The sequence below is a fragment of the Halichoeres trimaculatus genome, unplaced genomic scaffold (assembly GCF_033239565.1).
Source record: "Halichoeres trimaculatus isolate MK-OKI-2021-1 unplaced genomic scaffold, fHalTri1.1 fHalTri1_scaffold_3, whole genome shotgun sequence".
In the NCBI taxonomy this organism is placed as follows: Eukaryota; Metazoa; Chordata; class Actinopteri; order Labriformes; family Labridae; genus Halichoeres; species Halichoeres trimaculatus.
In genome coordinates, this window is record NW_027437181.1 from 4,074,435 (window position 1) to 4,095,110 (window position 20,676).

General features: G+C 38.6%; 1 long non-coding RNA gene across 1 annotated transcript; it reads right to left on the reverse strand.

Annotated features, from left to right (window-relative positions):
* Positions 1-15,777: 15,777 nt before the first annotated feature.
* LOC141788286 (uncharacterized) lies at positions 15,778-17,298 on the reverse strand. Its single transcript, XR_012598125.1, has 3 exons — positions 16,966-17,298; positions 16,707-16,795; positions 15,778-15,824 (listed from the first exon to the last, which is right to left on the reverse strand). It is a non-coding gene; the product is annotated as an uncharacterized LOC141788286 (long non-coding RNA).
* Positions 17,299-20,676: the final 3,378 nt, after the last annotated feature.

Here is a 20,676-nt window from a genome sequence, read left to right on the forward strand (position 1 = left end):
CTGAGCCGTGCTAGCTTCTGTCTGACGTGGCTCCTCTCCTGACTCTGCACCACAAAGTCATTAATAGTGGATTTTCTGATCAATGGCTGTGGCTCTGTCTTGTTTGTCAAATCAATGTTTTGCTCTAATGCTGCTTTTATTTTATCTGACATGTCCCCTCGTGTCCCTGCTCTACTGTTAGCTCCAGACTAACAAAGGGAACGTGCTTCTCAAAGTCCGTGCAGAAATAAGAATAAACACTGCAAAAAACTGAAATCTTACCAAGTGTTTTTGTCTTATTTCAAGTTAAAGTTGCCTCATTATGCTTTATATGAGCCACATTTAACTCATCAGTCCAGAAAAATGTCTTGTTTCAAGTTGTCTAAAGACAAAATGAGGTCTGAATTGCTTGCTAAAATAATGTCTTTATACAAATAACTTCTTTCTTGTTTCATTGGCAATTGTTTTGTAACTTGTTACAAGCAATTCAGACCTCATTTTTGCTTTTAATAGCTTGAAACAAGACTTTTTTTCTGGACTGGTCAGTTGAATGTGGCTCATGTTAAGTCTAAAAAGACATTTTCTACTGAAAATAAGACAAAAACACTTTGCATGATTTCAGCTTTTTGCAGTGTATGAAACAAACTATGTAAACTATCTTAAAGGTAGGGTCTGCAGGAATTTCAGTTACTTGTTCATAAATGCAACATTCAAATTGGGCTCCTCCTCCTTGGATCAGGGCCAGCAGCAGCACACACCCACTACCTCTAGCTGAAGCTACGTGAACACACTCACTAGCCCAGCAACCACCTGCACACATTTCATAAATTTGGCAAAAAAAAATGAAATAAATAGAGAAATTTAATTGTACAAAATCTGCTGCCAAGACTTTTTTTTTAATGTAAGAAAAATTTGCGAAAATTAAAAAAAAAGTTTTTTTTTATTTTAAAATTAAATTAAAAAATTATGAAATTTATTTGACATTTAAAAAAATTGCAAATGTTTTTTTTTATTTAATTTATAAAAAATATTATTATTATTATTTTTCAATTTATTTATCTATTTGTTTTTTGTTTTTTTCAAAAAGAATACTCAAATTTGATAACGTATATTGATAATATAGCTCAACCCATTACTGTTTGTTGTTTGCTAATGTTTTGCTACCATGTATATTAATCTGGCACGCTGTCAGTTAAATGAATCCATCCACACAGAATTAAAACCAGTATTTTCTTCCAGATTAGTCTTTTTGTAGATGTAGTTATCTTCCCAGGGCTGTAAAACTTGAGGTTAGCCACAGGTGCATGGAAAGTTGGTGGGCTGTTGATGTTGTAGGAGGTGAAGTAGAGCGGTGGCAGGCTTTATTGACAGATGGGATGAAGATTTGGTTCAAAAAATGTTAACACAGGATTTTATTTAGTGTCAGTGTCTTTAATCATCAATACCCTCTGTAAGAAAAATAAAAAATCTTTATGTCAATAATATTTTTTAAAGCTACAGCAAAAGAGTCAAAGAGCTGCAGGTTGAAGACCCTTGGTCTATGGTCACAAATACTTTCTGTAACCTCAAGATAAAAGATCAGAGAATCTATATTAGCACATTCTTTTTACCCAACAACTGTGCTGGGTGTAAAAGCACTTGTTAGCGGGAGCTTCTGTGCCTTTCTGTGTAAACATGCTCTGAAAAAATTCACCACCAAAACATTATTAATCCAACCCGGAGGGAGCTTCACTCCAAACATGCTAAAACTCGTTTTACAGTTGAAGAAACAAGAAAATCAGAAAAACATGGCACACACTGAAGTTACAGCATTAGCAGAAAAGGTCAGCTTATATTTCAAAACACTTCTGAAATCAGTTTGTTGACGCCGGCTGTGCGCTGAGAGCAGACATACTGTGGTGTCACCTCGTCTTCTGAATTTAGAAAGAGCAATCTGTGAAGCCTTCTGCCCACCACAGAGCTCTACAACAGCCTCTTTTTACTGTCAAAACCAAACCAAAATCTCTGCTCTCTGATTAATCTGCACCTTTTCCTGCTCGTCGGCCCAGCGTTCCACGAAAGAGGATAAAACCCTGAAGCTTTTGTTGAAAACATACAAAATCTGTGAATCCAGGTAAAAGCTCATTGATTTCTCTTCTCCAATTCAAACAGAGCACAAAGCCAGAGGAGGAGCAGGAAACAGAGGACGTATATCGCTGCTGAAGGTAGATCATAACACCTGAGGATGTGTTTTGGTAAAAGCACTCAGTGTCTTTCAGAGACGAGCAGCTCAGGAGGATTTATTATCATGTTCTTCTTGTTTACTCAGCTTTCTCTGAAGTTACACAGAGAGCAGAGAGGAATTCACTTCTCTGATATCTTGATGATAAAACTCAACACAGCCTGTGAGATCTCTCCGTGATGACTTTAAGGAGTTTCCGCCTGTTTGGATGAGTCACGTCAGCATGTGTTGGTGAAACACTCGGTACCTGCTCCTCTCACCGATCACTGTAACAGACTCACGCAACAAGGTTTGCATTTATCTGGCTGTGAGCTCCGTCTTAAGGCCTGATTCCTTACAAAACTGCTCTACTGATATTCTAGTTCAAAAATGCTCATTTAGTTCTGCAGCTCTGTGCAGCTTTACAACAGTTTTGCACCTAGTTGTCTCTGTGTAGGAAAGTCCCGCCCTCTAAAACAACGAGCCAATCACGGTGCATATAGCCATTCCCATACACTTGGACCTTCTGTGCGTGGATGTTCCTCAAATTGTTTTGCAGGATATCCGTTTTTTTGCTCAGTTTTAGGAATTTTGTGGGTTTAAAAATGGTCAAACTGTCTTCATAAGGTACATGCAACTCTGAGTCATCTCTAGATAAAACTGTGCCGTGAACCACAACATCGACGCCTGCATAAAGCTGGCCTCCCACCCTACACAATATATATATTTTAAATAAATATTGCAATTTTTAATTGTTTTTATTTTTACAATTTTTGATTGATTTAAAAAAAAATTGAAATTCAACTTTTTGCAAATTTATACATTTAAGCAAATTTTAAAATTTTAAAAATTGGGGATTTTTTTTTTTTTTTTTTGCATATTTTTGGAATGTTTGTTAAATTTATTTTTTGCAAACATTTTCTGAATTTTTGAATTTCAATTTTTTTAATTTTTGGAAACTTACTTTTTTTTGCAAATTTATGAATTTTGGTAATTTTTTTTAATTTTAAAATTTTGAGATTTTTTTGCCAATTTTTTGGAACATTTGTTAAATTTCTTCTCTTGGGAACGTTTTGCGAATTTTTTCAAATTTCAAATTTTATTAATTATGCATCTAATTGAAATTTGTCAAATTTTGCAAATTTATGAAACCAAAGACATTACAACATTCTCATTTTTTAATATGTCCAAAAACCAAGAAATTACCCCATTGGAAACTTGTGGCATTACTTGAAGACCAGAGTGATGGCGAGGAAACCAACCAATCTGACCCAGCTTGAGGCATTCGCCAAGGAAGAGTGGACCAACATCCCACAGGAGACGTACAGGAAGCTTGTGGACACGTACAAGAATTGTCTGGAAGCAGTCATAAAGAATAAAGGCTATGCTATTGACTATTAAATAAAGACAATGGATAAGGGTATGAATGATTTTGAACATGGCATTTTTTGGGACTCCCCAGAAATATATATATATATATTTTTTTTTTTTGCATTTTGTGTTGTTGTCATTCCTTCAATTGTTGGTCACATATACCTGATACACAAATTTGAAAACAAGCAAAAATGCAAAAATCACAAGATTTAGCAAGGACATGTGCCTACCAGAACCATGCATTCTAGAAGCCTCCTTCACTGTTGCCATAACACAAAATTGTGTTCCTCTTCTTAAAATGACAAATGTACACTTTTTAGAAGATCCATCAACTGCTTTCATGATTCAGGCACATCTTGTTTGGCTTAAGTGCGACTTTGAACAAGGCATCCAGAGCCGCCTCAAGTTTTATCCTCAAAGTCAGGTTTAGGTTGTGATTTTTACATATTTCCTACAGAGAGTAGGGCGTGAAAAATCTGTTTTTAAAATGTTAAGAAGCCACAGGAACATGAATTTCTCCAAAGTCGTTAATCACAGATTGAAAAAGGCGTCTCTGGAAATACTCTCCTTTCACTCAGCGAGGCAAACAACAGCAGGTAGCTCCGTATGCTCCCAGGCAAACACACACACACACACACACACACACAAACAACTATCAGAGCTGGCAGTCTAATCCCAGAGGCTGCAACCAGACAGAGGGCAGGGTAATCTCTAGGCCACTTCAGGAGACACAACACACACACATTACAGAGTAGACAGAGTAGACAGAGTAGACGGAGTAGACAGCGTCAGCTTGGAGCAGCTGGTTCTCTGGCAGATACCAAAAAAGACTGAAGACGTGGAGAGAAAGAGGGAGAGAAAAATTATGCAGCGGGGATGGAGGGGAGCATTTTATCGAGAGGGAATTACAGAAATAGATATGAGTGAAGAGGAGAGGCGGGGAGGCAGGGAGAGGTAAAGAAAAGGTGAATGTGAGCGCGAGCGGGGCTGTGAGAGTGTGCGTGCTGTTATCTCCTGTTAGAGCAGATGTGCTTTATCTGCCACGAAACAGGAGGCCGCTTCCACAAAAGCCTCCTTTCACAGGTGAAGCCCCGGTCTTTACTTACAACACTCTTACTGCCAGTTTGGACTTTTTCAGATTGAACCTGAAATGGAGATTTTGTGCACACACACACACATACTCACACACACACATATAGAAAGAGACAGAGAGCCCTCTCCTCTCACTGAATCTCTGCTCATACATCCTCTGCACTGCTGAAAATTTCCCAACTCTGTGTCTGTACAAGGATGTGAAAATGCAAATGTCCAAATCCTCAACTTACTCCAACTTTAAGCTGAGTTTTCCGACCTGCCTCGGAGCAGAAAGTCTGCGTAAAGTCGGATTGGGATGAGGTTTGAAAGCAGTCTGCAAGGTTCACCTGGATCAAGAGGGTCAGGGTGAAAACCAGGTCCTCAATGAGCAAGGGTCTTCAACCTGTGGCTCTGAAGCCTCATGGGGCTCTTTGACTCCTTTGCAGTGGCTCCTTGTAGCTTGAAAAAATATTATAGAAATAAAGAATTTTGATGATTTAAGACATTGACAAAAAATGAAATCATTTTGTTGAACTGAGTATGCATCACATGTTGCAATAAACTTTAATTTTTTCTTCTTCTTTTTTGAGATTTTTGCCATTTTTTGGCTTGTGTAAATTTCTTAAACTTTGCGCAATTTGTTGAATTTCAAATTTTTGACTTTTTCTTGATTAAGAAGAAAAAAAAAATTTTTTTTTTTTAAAAATTCTTTAAAATTTTAGCAAATAATTTAAACTCAATTTCTTTAAAAACTTTTGCCTTTTTATTTTTCATTTTGTTTTTTACAAATTTTTGATAGATTTAGAAAATTTTTGAAATTTCAATTTTTGCAAAATTATGACTTTGGTCATATTTTAAAAATTTAAAAATTAGGTGATTTTTTCTGTAAATCTTTGGCACATTTGTAAAATTTCTCTCTTGGAAAACACATGGAAAATTTTAAAATTTTCAATTATATTACTTTTAAAATTTATTTTTTGCAAAATTTAGGAATTTTGGCAAATTTTTAAAATTTCAAAATTTGGGGATTTTTTTGCAAATCATTGGCTCACTTGTTAATTTTTTTGGAAAAAAGTTTTGCAAATTATTGAAATTTGAAATTTGAAAAATTTTTGAAATGTAAATTTATGAATTTTGGTAAATTTTTAAAATTTCAAATATTGGGGATATTTGTTTTTGCAAATTTTTGGAACTTCAAATTTTATTAATTTTGCAATGTATTTAATTTTTTCTAAATTTAGCAAATTTATGAAACTTATGACATTTCAAAGTTTTCACCTTTACAAAAAATATTTCCAATTTATTCAAAATTAAAAACCAAGAATTACATGTACAATTTTATAAACACCAAAAAAACTGTGAGAGAATCATTTACTACATTTTTACCTATCTTTAGAGTTTAATTCACTTTTTTTCCTCTTTTCGTGATGATTAATGATGATAAAGTAGATTTTGTGGCTCCCAATTGACTTTAATCCAGATGAGCTGAGGCAAAATGGCTTTTATGTAAATAAAGTTTGCAGACTTCCGTCAATGAGGATATTTGAGCTGCTTTACTCTCTTTAAAACAAAAAACATTGAGTCCTGTGACTCTAATCCACCATCAACATCCGGGCGATGAAAAGAGCGATTCTCTTTAGAGTCTTCGCAATCCCCCAAAAGCAGTAAATGTTTCCTCTTGGCCCCAAACTCTTAGGGCCTGTGTCCACTGACAGCGTTTTGTGCTGGTAGCCTCTTTTTTTCTGCACAAACTCATGCAGCGGATCGTTTCTAACATTCAGAACATATAAACAAGCTCAGCATCAGCTGTTTTTTTTAGTCTCTCAGCCTTCTTACCTGAAAAAATGTGATATTTTCACCACACTTGAAAACCGGAGATGATTTCCACTTCATCACAACCTCCTCCTGTTTCAGTTGGGTTATTTTTTGTGCCAGTTTGGATATTATTAAACTTTACCAAATGAAAAAGAAAATGTTTTCTTTCCATGAGCAGTCAGCCCAGCCTTGGTTTCGAGGACTCTGGAAACACTCTGCCCCCCACGCTGGTGAGTAACATTTGTGAAAGGTGAGTGTGGAAAGTTTGAGGACCTGAATGTGTTGATGTTCTCTGAATGTGTGGTCTCCATGTGTGAAAGAGGCTTGGCAGACTTTCTGTTTACCTTTTTTTTCTGCTGCAGAGCCTCTGGATGATGCAGAGCTTTGGATTTGTCATTTTAAAGCTTGGGTCAAACGGCCTCTCTGGCTATTGATTGGCTTGTCCTCCTCTATTACTCCTGTGTTATGTATGGCACCCTTTATCAGAGCAGCGACAGCCACAAACACATTAAACTCCAGCAGCTTCGATCCGCCATAAAGTGCCACAGCGTGCGGCTCGCTGGGTGAAGATGAGCTACCGATCAAGGACACGGCAGAAATGTTCTGGCTGCTTCGTTTTCTGGAGTTACGACCCAAAAGTCACAGAGTCGTGGCCGGAGCGAGGATCTACTGCTCCCCTGTCCCAACCTATCACCCCAGGTCGCTGACTGCTGCTCTGGAGGAAGACGGCCGGCCTGCAGCCTGCACTGAACGATACGAGAGCTCAAAGAGGCTGTGAAGGCTTCTGCACCAGAGGACCTTTCATTAATGTTAGAGTTAAAGGCCCTTTTTCTTTCTTTGTTAGTGGATTAATTCCAGAGAGCTACAAATGTGCTGCTGAAAGCTACAATAACAACACAGTTTACTTTTGATCATCTACGAGTCATTTCTTACCACACAGTCCCATTTTTTTTTATCTTGCATGTCTCATATGGGTTGTAATATTGAGGACCAGTCCTAAAAAGACAATTGACAAGGTCAAGATCATTTACCATAATACGTTGATTTAAATCAGACACTCTTAGCCTTTATTTGATGTAATTTTCACAACAATACTCCTTGTCTTTGCTAATTTGGTTGAAAAAATTCAAATTAATCTGACAAATCCAGAAAAATTCTTATTTAAGCATATAAAGAGACAATTAAAAAACCTGAGCTCCTTGAGGAGTGTAAAAAGAAATATGCCAATGGGGTATGAACATTTTGACGTGAAGTTATCCTTATTGATGATTTTTCTAATTTCAATATGCTTAAACACGCAATGAGGAGGATCTGTTTAATTGGACTGCCTCGCCACCATCTGGCCCGCATGCATTTTTTTTCTTGAATTTTCAAAATATTTGCGAATATTTTTTCGAGAAAATGAAAAAAATTATGTCATAACTTTCAAAAAATTTCGAGAAATGAATTTCACAAATCTGAAAAAATGTGCAAAAATTCCCACAATTTTGTAATTTCAAAAATTTCCCAAAGTTAAATACCCCCCCCCCCCCCCCCAAAAAAAAAAAAAAAAAAAATTAATAAATAAATAAATAAATAAATCAAAATCACAATTTCAAAAGTTTGCAATTTCAAAAAATGAAAAATTGGAAATGACACTTTCAAAAAAAATCCCCAAAATGGAATTTCACAAGTTTGCAAAAATTAGCAAAAACTACCCAACTTTTGTAATTTCAAAAATTTCCCAAGTGTTTAATAAATTTCCAAGAAAAATGTAAAGAAAAAAAATCACCATTTCAAACATTTGTAAAGTTTAGAAAAAAATGTAAAACTTAAAAAAAAAAAGAAATTTAAATATTTTGCAAATATTTGCAGCAATTCAAAAAATTTTGAAATTTGCTAAAATTTTAGAAATTGGAACATTTTGAAACAATTTGATTTTTTTTCTTAATTTGAAAAAATGTGACAAATAAATAAATAAAAATCAATTCCAAAAAAATCACAAAGTTAAAAAAAAATTGTAAAAACATCAAAACTTTTTGATAGTTTATTGCAAGAGCTGATGCATATTTAGTTTCGCGAAATGTTTGCACAAGATTTTGTTTAGGGTCTATGTCCTTTATCATTAATTCCCTTTGTAAGAAAAATGGAATTTCTTTATTCTATTTTTTTTTTTTTTTTTTTTGTAAAGCTCTGAGGAGCAACTGCAAAGGAGTCAATGAGCCGCATGAGACTCCAGAGCCACAGGTTGAAGACCCTTGTCCATGACTTTAAGTTGTTTAATGGAAACTTATTTGGTATTAATTTATATAAACTTTCAGAGGAAACCCTCAGGACTTGATGCATAAGTTAAAAGAACAGTGTAAATAATAACAACCTTTTAAAGTTCAAGCTTCACAAAAGTTTTTCTTAATTATATCAAATTAATTATTCAACATGAATCCTGCTGAAACTGAAGATGAAAAGTCTCCTCCACTTGTTTCTCAGCATCAGGATCTCAGGGTTATGTTTAATTAAAGAAATACATTTTCTGGCTCCTTCAGATGTTTAAAGAAAACCTTCATGTTCATGTAGGCGAGGGAGTCCCTCAAAGCCAGAAAACATCCACCAGCATTCAGTGAAATAACCGGTATTGATGTGAAAAATTGAATTAATTCACCGAGCTGCACTGGTGCGCTGCTTTTGTGGCTGTGAGCAGATGGCCGCGGAGACGGAGTTCACACAAGCAGCTTAAACAACATTTGAATGCCGTCCAGTGGAGACCACTGCCAGCACTTCACTCACATCCTGCAGCTAAAAATTCCTTCAAATGGCTGAAGGCGTTGGAGTTAAGCTCACCTCATGTGCCGGCCGCAGTCAGCTGTGCTACAGAGAGTTCACTAATCCACAAACAGAGTTTTTATTAATGCAGCTGTGCTGACGAACCAACGCTACGAGAGGGTTCATCTCCTGCTTTAAAGGAGAATTACATCAGCAGTCAGTTCAGAGCTCTCTGAGCACTGACACACACACACACTCACACACACCCACCCTGGGAGCTGAAGACAGTCCTGGCCTCGTTTTTGAGTACAACGACTGATTTTGAAGTCAGGCCAAATTTTAGCTCAGCAGCATTGTTTACCCTGCCGTGTACATGTGAGGGCACAGGAGACGATGGCGACCTCAACACCTGCTACAAACCAGTTGGATGAGTTTCTGAAATCGAAGCCAGTGAGGACTCAAGCTGTCAGATTGTTGCTTTTTCATTTTTGTAAATGAAAAGTTTTTGGAGCTTTTGTTGGAATACGACCTTCTTACGTGACTGTTAACCCGTTTGATACCTCCTGTGACAAATGAAATGAATGAAAAAGACTGCAACTGGATATTTAACAACATAACCAACATGTCGACATCTAATAACCTATACAATCTATACAGAGTCTACTTTTGTCTTTTTTGTGCAGAATCGACTGATTTAAAATTGTGTGCAGTGCAACAAACATGGAGGGAAGGAGCTTTGTGGTGTCATGCCTACGCTGATGTTTGAAGCAGTTGCATGGGATTGCAAAGTCACGAAGAGATTCAGAATTTTTTAGCAGAAGACGATGTGTCCCAGTCAGGGGCTGCAGCCCACGAAGGCCGTGTAGACCACAAAGGCTGATCTGAACCGAGCTGAATTGAGACAGTCTGGTCAACGGAGCATTTCCTGATGTCTCTGTCAATGTACCCCAGGCCTCCTGCACATAACGTCATATGAATCATAACTATTTTAACATTTATTATTGGTTTTTCAGTGCCCTTTCCCTTAAGGTCCCATATTATGCAAAAATCACTTTAAGTATTTTAATGAAATCTGTGGGTCTTTGGCTTTCCTCCCACAAAATGTGATATTTAATGATAAAACCTGTTCTTAGTAGAGCTTGTGAATGTAAAATCCTGACCTAAAACGAGCTGTTTGGGTTTTGAGGATTTGCCGACGTCAGCGATTCCCTTTTTTGACCAATCAGGAGCAAGTCTGACCTGATTGGTCCACCAGAGCAGATACCCCCGCACCCCCTCCCCACCCAAGTAGGGCCATCACTGCTTTGTTTTTGGCTGTAAACAGCCACATAGTTCCATGCACAAGCTTCTTATCTCAGAAGAAGACAACACTAAACCAAGAGTTCATTTATCAAGGAAATGTTCCAGCTACACTCAGTAAAACTGTGCATGTGTGTGCTAGTCACTTCACGGCCGACTGCTTTTCCAACTTTGGACAGTCCAACAGAGGGCTAGCCAATAGACTGGTCCTGAATCCAGGCGCATTACCAACCATCCTCCAACAAACCTGGGACCCTGGAAATGTGAGTATTTTAAATGCTGTGTGCTGTGGAGCAGATGGAAGAGCTTTTCCTCAGTGTCCCCCCTGTCTCTGTGGTAGCTTCAGGATGCTAACTTTAGCTGCGGTTAGCCTGTTGTTTTAGCCTGTAATGTTATGGTAAACGAGCTTCTCTGTTTTCTAAACATTGTGCACTCGGAGCTCGTGGCGCCGCTCTCAGTGACGTGGAAGAGTGGGGCGGTATCAGCGGTGGCTCATTTACATATGAAGGCCACGCCCACTAAATCAGAGCATTCTGAACAGAGGGGCTATGAGAGCCTGGAAATAATGCTGCTGTGCTTGATTTATTGGCTTTTCGGACCAAAACATGTTACTACCATTTCATGAAGACATCAATGATCCAGATTAAACTGCAGAAAAGGAGCAGAATATGGGACCTTTAACCTCCGTCTGAAACACTTAATTTTAGCTGCTGTCTCTTTAAGACACCCTACTCCACAAACCCTCTTCCCTCTGATTGGCCGGCCTTCTGGAGGTGGGCCCACCCTTCCAACATGTCACAAACCTGAGGTCTTTATGTGAAGATAAGTTTTCTGTAATTTCAGAAAGTTTGATTATGTGAAGGTTTCATAAATCTGTACATTTCTGGTTTAAACATCCAGAAATTTTATTTTGTAAAAATTCTTTTAAAAAAAACCTTTCAGTTTTAAACGAACCTTGCAGTAAGACATACTTTCTTTGTTTGCTGAAGAATCCGTCACAAACAACTGATTAAACAGTTTGTTTGTTTGGGGTCAAATCGAACCAGGAGCGCTCTAATCGTCTGTAAAACCTCTTACAATCAAACTGTTATCAAACTCCAATCACTGAAATCCAATTCTCTTATTTTAGATTTCTGTAAGTACAGCTTCATCAGGGAGGTGTGTTGTACTTGGCCTGAGGAGCCGTCTCTTCATGAGTCCGTACCGAGCGTTAAACAGGACACCAGCGCGTGGAGGAGAGGATGTTAAGCGTTATATGAGAGCTGGAACGAAGACGAGCACAGAGATGCTAAACGCTTAAGTAAAGGGATCGATAATCCTGTGAACTGGACTCCAGCCTCATCCCTAACTGACCCCGGTGTCGTGTCTGTGAGCGCTCGCTGTCCAGACATCACAGAGTCTGTTACATAATGCATGACTACCCTACCGCCAGCACAGAGGGCTCTGCTGAATCAGCGACAGAGCACCGCCGCTGTCCACTGCTGCTCCGAGCCAACCCAGGCCCACGGCGGCCAGCGAAGACAGGCATCCTGTCCCCCCCACCCCTCCAAAAACCCACCCCTGAGGAGAGCACTTGATCACCCAAGTAACCTTTCGCAAGAGTGCACTCAATCTGCCACTCAGCGGAGCGCGGCTGCAGACACAGGGCAGACAGGGGGCATTAGGTGGGATTATCGCCCCCGCTGCCCTTTGTTGTTCCAATGCCGTTCCCTCGCCAACACAACCAGCAGCCCCTCCCCCTCTGCATCCCCTCCCTCCCCTCACCCGCCTGTCCGGCCCTGGCACAGCTACAGAGAGGCCGTCCACTGGCAAGCCCCCGTCTCACAGCCACACGCAAACACACTCTCACGCAAATTAAACCCAACAAGACACGGACTGTAGCAGATAATGGGGCTGCTTTCTCCCTTTAATGAAGGACATGATGAGGTGAATCCAGGTTAAAGCCATTATCGCTCATTGATTTCCTTTATTAAATCGAAAATGTAATCACCGAGATGAAATGTTCAGAAATGGAGGGAGAGGAGATTTTTCATGCTCCGTGCAGACGGACACGTTCAGGCTTCTGGTGTTGGTGTGGATGAGTTCTGGTTCAAAAAGGCAGGTTCCTCATAGTTCAAGAGAAGTTTTACCTCAAACTGTACAGATATATATTCAAAATTAAGAGAATATATCGAAGTAAAACCTTAAAGATACAGTTTGACACTGGCAGACCTGCACCGGCTTCAAAGTTTCTTGAGAGAAAAACATCATCAGCGTATACTGTGATCACTGCATTGTCAACAAAAAAACAACCATGTACTGTTTCAGTCTGATAAAGCTAAACTGATAAAAACACTACTTCATGCGCAGTAGGTATTACATCTGTTGTATTTTCCGAGCAGTTTTTTTGGAAGGGCTGTTTTCTCTGGGAGTTGAAGGGGCTGTGAGGAGTTTCTGAGTGATCTTGAAAAGTCTCCCTTCTAGATACAGAAAGGAGACTTGTGTGTTTACTTGTTTTCACATTAGCCTACAAATACATTGGAGCACCGAGCTGCCGATAGCACTACAAATAGCCAGCTGCTCCATTTGCTTGATGTCACGTTTCAAACTGCAGCGCTACGCAACTGAACTGATAAATACCTTCCCTCGGCGCGTTGTATCCAGTAAAAAGTAATCTTGAACAAAGAAAATTTGTTTTGATATGATCTCTTTTTAATTCCAAAACAAACACACACCTCACTAAAAGTAAATTATGACAGTGTGCGGAGACTCCGGGCCACAAGGTAGCGAGAGAGTGCAATCAAATCCTCCTCACAGCATCTTTAAGTCGGCTGGACAAGTGAATGTAAAATACAAGTCAGTAGGACAAGTTTCACAATTAATACTACCATTAATTTAGTGTTTGATATAACTAAACCAATCTAAGAGTAAGTAATTCATCACGCATAAAACAAAACCCATTGTTTTTGGCTCACTCGATGGAAAAACATCAAAGCTCTCCTTCTAGTTGCAGACGTTTAACTCTCAACAAACTCAACTACAGCACCTCCAGCTTCTGAAGCTCCTCCCAGTGTCAGTCATCTACCACCCTGCTGGGCTCTGGTTGTACTGGAAATTGTGAGGCATGAATGAACCATGCAAGGGCATTAGCATTAGCTTATGTAAAATTTAGCCATTTAGCCGTTTTACTTATAATCAACTTATGGATCTTTTTATCTCATTTTCCTTGACGGCACCATGACTGACCAATGACTGAGTTTATATCCATCCTTTTTCTTTTTTAAATAACTAACAGTCAACCTTATCCTTTAACACCTTGTTTAATTTACTTTACTGATTGCGTATTTCTTGGTTTTTAATGATTGTTCACTTTCAAGTTCTGAGCCCTTAGTCACTTTTGTTAACTGTGTTTATTGTTAATTGTTTTTTTAACACTGTAAACCCAAAATTATTACAAAAAAAGCCAGAAAAATTTTATTTATTCACTTAAGTGAGACGTTTAACCCTTTTGACAAAATCCACTCCAAAAGTATTGCTGTAGCATTTTTTATGATGTATTTTTTGTGTCACATATGATAAACTGGGCAGTGTTGGCACTGTTTTTTTTTAGTTTACCATTGGACAGTTTTGAAGCTAAAATTCCCCCGTCAGAGGCGCAGCCATTGGTAACAGTTGTGCAGCCAGAGTCTGCGCAGTAGAGACTGTGAGGGATTCTGGGAGAATTTGAGTGGAGCCGAGTGACAAAAATAACATATTTTGTTTTTCTTTCAAGAGTCTAATCACTTCTTGACTCTACCTCCCGACATGTTTTACCGTCCCCTAAAAAATACACAAGGCAGCTGTCAATCATCTTTAAACGTTACGTAACAACTCATTTTCAACCTCTTATAACTAATGAAAACAAAAATTTTCTGAAAAAAAGAGGACTTTTATACAAAACAGCCAAATGATATCTTCAAATCACCACAACAATCAGACGTAGGAAACATTTCTACCAGGTTTATTAATTTTTAAAAATTTGACCACAGCCCATCTGGAATGGCTGGATAGATGGATTTTTTGACCTATACTGCAGCCAGCCACCAGGGGGAGTAGTTTTTGTGGCAACCTCACTTCGAGCCAAGCAAGATGACATCCATTTTTTTTTTACAGTCTGTGGTAAATATACATTCTTTCAATGCGGGAGGTAGTTCTTTAAAAAAAAGAAAAGAGTAACTGAAAATGAGTAAGTTAGCAATGATTTTTAATAACACTTAAAATAATGTTATGATGTGTTATGATAACCCTCAAGGGGGCAGAGACATCTTTTATTATTTTTTTCTTTGGCAGGTTTTAAAGGAAATTATTTATCACGTTGATCAGACAGAGGTCTTTGAAACTTGTGTAACAAATATGGTATGTTCTTTGTTATCGGGCTAAAAGGCTGATTCATTCACTGGAAACCAAATCTACCTGCAGGTACAAGTGAAGTTACCTTGACCTTAAGGTTGACCTTGAGGACGCACCTACTTCAAGGAACTTGTGTCACCACCAAACTAGCACACTCAGGCCACGTTTACACTGAGACTTCCACAAAGATTCTTCCTTTGCATTTCCAAAAGCCACCCGCGTTTACATGAGGACGGCGTGAAAGCAATGCTCCAGGAGGACAAGTCACAACGATGTAGTGGCCATGCCAGGCCAGTAGGTGGTGATGTGGATATATGCTACTCGGAAATCAGCCATCGTTGTTGTGGTTGTTCTTTCTTTTGCTGCGTTTTATTGTGTGAGACGGTTGGCAATCCAACCTTGAGGCGCATTACTGCCACCAACTGGACCTGAATAGCTTAACTGGAAGTTGTGGCTGCGCGCGGAACCGTCACCGGAAACTGCAAGTGAGCATGCGGTGACGTCAGCGTTTCACCCTAAAACGCTCTGCTCTGTGTTTATACGAGGCTGGATGGAGGAGCGTTTTGAAAACTCTCCACTCTGGAGAGCGTTTTCAAAAGTTTCCGTTTTTCCGACAAAACGTAACGAAATGTTATCCAATTTGACTGTTTTGGCGCCATGTAAAGTGGCCCCAAAGTTTATCAGCTGAAAAATATGACACTGTTTCTTTAAATGCATGATCCTGAGCTTATAAGGAAGTGTCAGTGGAAGACTTGCCTTCCTCGCCATGTTTTTTTTTTTTTTTGTGCTTTTGAAGGTCATTTGATTTGTTATGATAACAGGGATACAGCCAAAGTAAAAACCACAAACCTCAACAAATGTTGACGTTACCTTTGTTCTGTACTCAGAGGAGGCCTCAGGAACCTGGACTTCCAGCAGGAAGTGTTCTGGTTTGTGGTCCAGATAGCCGCCAATTAGACATCAGGAAAAGACCGACCTGTTTGTATGGAGAGCAAAAGCAGGTGGGTAACAGAACAGTAACCTAAGAAATCCTCACGATCTCTAACCTGGCGTTTGCATGCAAACTTAGTCAGATGAGAAATCAGCCTGACACAATGTCAAAAAGCCAATGAGTGTTCAGAATTCCTGAGGTCTTTGAATGCATCAGAAAAAATCAATTTGGCCTTCATTTAACATTTAATCTTTTCAGACAGACCTGACCTAGATTTACTTTTCCTTCTTAAAGCTTCAAATTATGTTGATTGAGCATTTTTAACATCAGTTAATTGAGAGTTAATAGGAACCTTCACTTTCTTGCTGCTGAAGTTAGCGTGAGGCCTCTGACTAACTTCCTGTTTACCACTGAACTGAGTCTTATCAGGAAGCCATGTTTGTCAACTTGGCTAAAAATGCTTCAATCCTGAAATTACTGAGAAGTTTCTCCTGAAGGCATCTTTCCTCACTTCGCTAATGATGGATGATGTGATGATAAATTGATGCTGTTTCATCCTGTGACGCACCAACACGTTAATCCTTTCTCTTCGATAAGAAACAGTTAATACCTCAGACCTGCAGATTTCCTCAGAGGATTAGCATTCATGTTTCTTCTTCTTCTTCTAAAGCTACAGATATGAAATCTGTTGTTTATCGGAAGGAGCCAACCGTGCCTTACAAACATTCAGGAAATTTCAGATGTTTGAGAAAACCTCCCACTAGACGACAGACAAAAACAGTCTGAACATAACCTTGTTAGCGAAGTGAGAAGTGCAGATTCTGCTTTCTTATATTTTCTTTTCCCAGACTGCTCACAGATGGTAGGACTATCACTAAATATCTCTCAGAATGCAAATATTTTTGGGGAATGAGCAAAATATCTCACCACTGGGTCTGTTTAGCAGCTGTCGTCGTCATATCGCAGCATATTCCTCAGCAGATGGAGTCCTCTCACTTCAAATTGGGGAGAAAAGCCTTAAAATGCAGATGTAGAAAAGAAATGCAGACATTTTAAACTCTGAGAAACAGAAACTTTATGATGAGAGAGCTGCTGGAGAGCTGCTGAATACAGCTGCATTTTACATGATGTGAACATGTTGCACTCATGTTGGATGGTACAAGTCGAACATCGTTTCTAAACTCACCTAGTATGAACTCGGACTGAAATCACCCCTGATACAAGCAGATAAACTGGACTTTTCTCAGCAGGGTGTCTTGGTTAACCTTTAGAAGGAGGTTAAGGAGCTCAGACGTCCGGAGAGAGCTAAGAGTGGAGACGCCTTGGCACGAAAAGAGTGAGTTAAGCTGGTTCAGATATGTTCACAGGAAGCACTTTGGCTTCCTTTGCACGATAACCCAGGTCATGGTGGAGAGGTCATGTATCTTAACTGGCCTGGGAACCTTTAAAATCCAGATGGAGGTGCAAGAGAAACATCTTAAATCATCAGCTTTAGGTCGGGATCAAACATAAGCAAAAAAAAAAGAGCAATGAGTTGATCTCATCCTAGAAACAGAGGAGTGGATAGAGTGAGAAAAAGAGGTTTGACTAAGTGACAAAAAAGAGGAGATGAAACAAAACTTACCAAAAATGTCTATTAAAAAAATCCGAAAAGGACCAATCTAAACCATGAAAACCAAACATGGAGCACAGAGAATGATATGAGGAAGATGCAGGAACAGACACATAACACAGAGACTACACACACACACCAGGTAACGAGCAGCAGGTGTGGACACAGGTGGAACTAATGAGGGTAATCAGAGGGGAAGGAAACACACTCACACGCAAACAGGAAGTGAAGTTAAATCAGACACACAGGGTGAAGGACTACAAAATAAAATAGGAAATTAATGATAAACAATGATAACTTTCTTTTATGTGATACCGTCTTTTTGTTTTTTATCTTTCCTCTCTTTTATTCCATTCATACTTTGATTTTACTGTCTTGTTAGCTTTTGTATCTATTGCTCATTACTTTATCATAGCTTTTATTGTTATTATTCTATCATTTTATTGACACTTTTAATGTTGTCTTTTTATACCTGCTGTCCTGTTCTCTGCTCCCGCATCCCATTTTTATAATCTTTTTTTTTTCTTTTTCTTCCTGACTTGTGTTTTTAGCTTTTATTTTGTTCCTAATGCTTTCATTTTATACTGCATGGTTGTTGTATTGCCTGGGTTCATAAAGGTTGAAGCTTTTGTTCCTTGTTTTGATGTCATAGCTGTTGTCAAAGCACTCTGTAAACTTCTGTTTTAAGAAATCAAGTTAAAAAGTTATGAATAACTTTATTTAATAAGTTATAAATAAAGTTACTTACTAGATTAGTAAGTAACGTTATTTATAACAGTAAAATAATTGTATTTCTGTAGCACTTTTTAAAACAGAAGTTTACAAAGTGCTTTGACAACAGCCATGAAATAAAAAAAAAAGTGCTACAGAAAAAAAGTAATTTTACTGTTATAAATAAAGTAACTTACTCATATAAATAACAACACTAAGGAAACACAAAACTTTCAATAAGCAACTCATAGCAACTGTCCTACAAAACAAATACATAAATGAATGAATGAATGAAAAAAATAAATAAATACATAAATAAATACATAAATAAAAATAAATACATAAAAAAATAAACAAATAAATACAAAATATAATTAAATAAATAGTATAAATAAAAAAATAATTAATTAATTAATTAAAAATAAATAAATAAATAAATAAATAAATAAATAAATAAATAAATAAATAAATAAAAAACAGACCAAACCAGGCAGTAAACATGTTTTATCCTGCCACAAAGACTGACTCCTTACTATGGGCTGCAATTGGGTTTTCTTGGCTTTTGGGGCCAGCCTCTAGTGGACATTCAAGGAACTGCAGTTTTCACATTTTTTTCTGTAGCACTTAAAGTTATTTCTTGGTGTTATTAACTTATTGCCAATCATTGGTTACCAGTACTAAAACTAAACTCTTGCTGTTGATTATGTATTGAAAAGGGACCATTATTTGTAAAATTAGTGTCACATTTTGTTTAAAACAGCCAGAATTCAGCTTTTGAGGTCATGGATGTACTAATCAAACATTCAACATGCTTAACAAACGTGTGAGAAGTGTGTATATTTCCCATCTGGCTAAATTTTGTACAATTAGACTTCTACTTTGAGCATACAATGGACTGGCCCCCTGCTGGTCATCAGTGAGAATGCAGGTAGTATTTTTTTCTGTACTGGCTTCAACACAAATGTAAGAAATTAATCTAACCTTAACCTTTACTCAGTTGTCAGGTTATTTTATCTGATGACGATCCAAGCATATAACCAACTTGCTCCCTGCTGGCCATCAGAGTTAGTGCAGGAATTTGTTTTTCCAAACTGGCTTCAGAATGACTGAAGAAAACATTCCTACCTGAACCTTTTTTCTGTTTCAGGTCATTTTGAGCTAAAGAAGATACAGGTTGAGATCTTTTTCTTTCTTTCTCTTTTTTTCTTGAGGTATGTGTGTGTTTCATTAAGTCTGCATGTTTTGGCATCTGTTCACTCATAGAGTGACCTTGAACTCACTCATTATGAAGCATGGCTTTGCTGTATTCAACCAGGGAACCATAGGACGGCATCCCATTTAACCGGACATCATAATGCATCTTTGCATATGTGTTGAAATGTATTTCATTTCACTCAATCATCCTCTGTGGCTGTTGAATAAGGCGCAGCCTGAATTTCTGCAGAATATTGCTCCCTGACCTCCTCTATCCCATCACATCCATCGTGCCACGCTGCAGCTTGACTCTGTCCCTGAACTCGTGGCACAAAACAGCAAAACAAAGCTGTCGTCTGCCCTGAACTCTGACCGTCACGACCCACACTCCTCCTCTCAGTGTCAGTTGATTTTCCAGCTTCATTTATCCTCTCCCGCCTCGTAAATCATCTGATCCTCGCAGACATAAACTGCCCACATTCGCCCTGATTTACTCCAGCGTGTGTCTGTAAGCGTCCGTTAAAACAGAGTCATTTCAGACGCTACACCCCGGCTCTATGTGTGTTACCACGCTGGGTGCTAAAGAGGTCAAGCTGGGTTTTAGTCGGTGACCCTCGCACTTAGAGCCGGCAGTGTTCAGGGCCGACCTCTGACCCTGAATACCAGTGGTCCCTGGGTTCAAACGCAGACCGTGACCCAGCCGTTGAACTAGAAAAGGAGGGGATAGCGAGCAGGAGGGGGTGGGTGTAGCTGTGTCTCCTGCTTCTCGTTTTGTTTTTAACTTTCTCCTTTAAATCCTCATCAAGGATGCTTCAAATATCACACCTCATCCACGATGGTAGTCGTTTCTTACAACCTGGAATCAGATTTTCATGTAAGGAATGAAAAATTTGCCCCCATTAGTTAAATCTAAGAACAAGAAGCAAAGTTTCTTCAGAATCTCAAACAACACATCTCCATCCCTTACGTCTAAAAGCAGCAGACACAACAGACAGAGCTGAATCAATCACTGGGTCCCTCTGGTCACCTCACGCTTTATTAGCATAATTAACTTCCATCAGCAGAGGTCTTCTCACTTTCATTTCTGAGACGATCTCTGGAGAGTCTGAGCAGATCTGGCTACAAACACAGGAAGCTGCTGCCGTGTGTGTTTATTAAATAATTCAGCAGTCTTGGTGTCGGGTTTAGGATGAGATGGGCTCTATTAACAGTTTCATATGCAGTAAACATATATTTCAAAGAGACACACTTTTTATATTTCCATGGTGTGTTTCTGATGTAGATTTAATCTGAAGTCATTTCACTGAGGGCCTCATTTTTGTTTCAAGGTTTGATTAGAAGATTCCCACTGTGGTGATGTTGTAGCGCCCTCTGCTGGGA